Source organism: Gossypium hirsutum, chromosome A11 (genome assembly GCF_007990345.1).
Source record: "Gossypium hirsutum isolate 1008001.06 chromosome A11, Gossypium_hirsutum_v2.1, whole genome shotgun sequence".
In the NCBI taxonomy this organism is placed as follows: domain Eukaryota; kingdom Viridiplantae; phylum Streptophyta; class Magnoliopsida; order Malvales; family Malvaceae; genus Gossypium; species Gossypium hirsutum.
The window spans coordinates 26,039,001-26,042,767 of NC_053434.1; the positions used below are offsets into that span (position 1 = coordinate 26,039,001).

At 36.4% G+C, this 3,767-nt stretch overlaps 1 non-coding gene across 1 annotated transcript; it reads left to right on the forward strand.

Annotated features, from left to right (window-relative positions):
* The first annotated feature begins 1,102 nt into the window (after nt 1-1,102).
* Nucleotides 1,103-1,209, forward strand: LOC121210764 (small nucleolar RNA R71). Its single transcript, XR_005905879.1, has one exon. It is a non-coding gene; the product is annotated as a small nucleolar RNA R71 (small nucleolar RNA).
* The last annotated feature ends 2,558 nt before the right edge of the window (nt 1,210-3,767 follow it).

Genomic DNA, 3,767 nt, shown 5'->3' on the forward strand with positions numbered 1-3,767 from the left:
TCAACTTATTCGGTAGCCTATTCTGTAGAATAGTTGAGCAAACTGTATTCAACTCCACATGCGACGCATCATCCAACTTCTGTTTATTTGCTAAAAGCTCCTTTAAAAATTTCACTGCGTTCGACATCTGCGAAAGAGCTTCAATAAACGGTAAGTTAATATGTAATTTCTTTAATAATTTAAGGAATTTACCAAATTGTTCATCCGTGTGGTCTTTCCTGGTCGCACTGGGGTACGGCACACAAGGTTTATATTCTCTACCTATTGATTTTTGCTCACTGTGGTCCACCTCATCCTTACCTGTACTTACCACAAATCATTGCCTCGGTTCTGGTTTAGGTTCAACTAACCCTTCTTCATCTCAAATAGTAATTGCATTAAGCTGCTCCATTAGGTTAGTTTTAGTATTACTCGGCAAGCTACCTTGTGGTTTTTCAGAAATCAACTTAGCAAGTTGTCCTATTTGAGTTTCGAACCCTTGAATCGACGCTTGCTGATTCTTAAGCGTTGTTTCTGAAAACAAGTTTCTGACACCGAAATGAATTTTGTGAGCATCTCCTCAAGGTTCGATTTCTTCTCTTGTTGGTAAGATGGTTGTTGAAAATCTGGAGGATGTTGTGGTCTTTGATTTCCTTGACCACCTCACGAGAAATTGGGATGGTTCCTCCAACCTGCATTATAAGTGTTACTATAGGGGTTATTTTGAGGTCTAGAATTATTAACCATATAATGGATTTGTTCCTCCTCGGTGCTAGGATTTAAGGATAGATAATCTGTGTTATGTACTCCTCCTTCATTTGAATCACACCTCATCACTAGATGTACCTGAGTAGAACCATACAAACCATCAATCTTTTTATTTAAAAGTTGTACCTGATTAGATAGTATAGTGACTGCGTCGAGGTTGAAAACATCAACAGCTTTCATCGGCTTCATTCTCATGATTTGCCACTGATAGTTATTTAGTGACATCTCTTCAATAAATTCGTAAGCCTCTTCAGGTGTTTTGTTATTTAGTGTTCCACCAGCGGCTACGTCGATAAGTTGCATTGTTGAAGGGTTCACAACGTTGTAAAAGGTCTGAACCTGCAGCCATAGAGGTAACCCATGGTGAGGGCACCTTCTTAATAAGTCCTTGTATCTCTCCCATGCGTCATAAAGAGTTTCTAAATCCATCTGCACAAAAGAAGAGATATCATTCCTCAATTTAGCCGTTTTAGCCTGTGAAAAATATTTAAGTAAAAAAATTTCGGTCATTTGTTCCCAAGTAGTGATTGACCCTTGTGGTAACAAGTTTAAACACTGTTTAGCTTTATTCCTCAATGAGAATGGAAACAACCAAAAGCAAATGGCATCGTCAGAGACGCCATTGATCTTAAAAGTGTCGCAGAATTCTAGAAAATTTACTAAATGAGCGTTTGGATCCTCATCTTGCAAACCATCAAACTGAACAAACTGTTGTATCATTTGAATCGTGTTAGGTTTCAGTTCAAAATTATTTGCAGCAACAGCAGGCCTAACTATACTCGATTCAGTTCCTGTTAAAGTAGGTTTAGCATAATCATACATAGTACGAGGGGCAGGATTCTGATCTACTGGGTTTGTAGCAACCATAGAAGGTAACGGATTATTCTAATTATTAGCCATCTCCTCGGTTGTGGTTTGAATATCGTCTTCTTGCCCTTCCTCTATGTATTGTAAGCTTCGCCTTATTTCTCTTCAGTTTCTGTAAGCTGTGCTTTCGATCTTACCATCAAAAAGTAGAGGTCCTGACGGGTTTCTTCTAGTCATAAACTATAAAAACCTGCTAGAAGTAAATAAAAGAAAATTTTAGTCATTTAAGCAAAATTAAAAATTAAATTAAATTACAATAAAAAATGACTAAAGTAATAAAAATTAAGCGTTCCTAATATCTTAGTCCCTGGCAACGGCGCCAAAAACTTGATGGTCACTAAACTAACTAAAAATTTGACTTAAGGCAAGCGCACCTATCGAACAGTAGTATAGTTATGGTGAGACTAGAAATATCGTATCCACGATGACTAAAAGTACTAGTGATTACTATCTTTTTATTCTCTAGCCTAAAAATTTAGAGAATGTTTACCTAAAACTAATTAGCTAATTAGCTAAGATTACGACAGAGATTAAGGTTGGAAAATACTTTTGAAAAACCGATTGAGAAGATAATACCCAAGAAATAATCCACCTAATATCCCTTGACTTATTCACTTGACTTATTCCATAGAAATCCCTTATTTATGTTAATATCCCTTTCCAGACTAAAAACAACTGACTCTAGGTTAATTAATTGAAATCTCTTTCTAATTAAAACCCCTATAGCTGTATTAACTCGATCTATGGATTCCCTTATTAGATTTGACTCTAATCCGGCAGATTTATGTCCTCCTATCTCTACGATTGCATGCAACTCTACTTAATTATAAATGATCTACTCTTAAACAGGGACTTTTCCTCCACTGAATAAGCACATCAAAAACCTGAATTAATATCCTAGAATATTAAAGTAAGGATTAAAACTCACAATTAAGAATAAGAACAAATATTTATCATATAAATCAAAAAGTAATAAGATTCGTCTTAGGTTTCATCTCCCTTAGGTATTTAGGGAATTTAGTTCATAATAATAACAATGGAAAACATCTCAAAGTATGGAAAATAACAAAACATAAAGAACCTAAGAACTTCTAGGAAATTGGATGGAAATCTTCAGTCTTGATGTAGATCCTATCTCCGAGGTGATTCCGATGGCTGTTCTTGAGTACTTTTCTTCCATCTACTCTACGCGTCCCCCTTTAATTCTCTTCTAAGGTGTTTATATAGGCTTTAGAATGCTTCTAAAACCTCAAAAGTGCCTTTTTCTGAGTAGGACTAGATTGGGGCTCGACAGGGACACAGCCATGTGCCATGCCCGTGTAAAGGTGCTCAGGCCGAGTGCAATTTTGACTTGGATTAATGTTGACACAGTCATGACACACGGGCATGTGGTCTACCCGTGTGTCACACACGGGCCTATGGATCACCCGTGTGGAAGTGCTTAGGCCGTGTGAAACACTAATTTAGGCTCAATTTGTCTGTTTTTGGCTCGTTTCTCATTTTTTTTACTATCCTAAGCTTTCCTGAGTATAAAACATGAAATTAAAGGATTAGGAGTATCAAATTCAATGAAACCAAGGAAAAATCATCCATAAATATGCCAAGCATGGGGTAAAAATATGTATATATTATGGTTTATCACTGGACTGACAATGCATCAGACTGGACCTAGGAATAATAGATTCTGAATCCATTTATGGATTTATTCGAGTTGTAATGTTCATAGGGTGCCATGCTTAATTCCTGATTGGATGACAGACTATGCATGTGTGACTTGCACACTTTGATGTAAGTAAAAGCCTGAGTTCAAATAGATAAGAAACTGAAACTTGGTGCATTGGGTGTACGACTTCTGCAATATGTAGTGTCATTCACAATAGTGGAATTGATAACCCGAGACATGGGTAAATGATATCCTCTCATTGAAGTTACATGGTTGATGAAAAGTAAACGTGGCCACAAATCGTTTGTCTTTGTGATAAATAACTTGATCACTATTTGATAGCGATTGACTTTTAATTAAGGAATATGTAATGGTTACCATGAGATAAAACAAGATCATTCTAAGAAAATGAATATTATCCCAAAAAGATTAAGTGTAACAGTCCGGTTTAAACCCTATTCGGTTAGCAGTTTCGGGACCACATAACCGA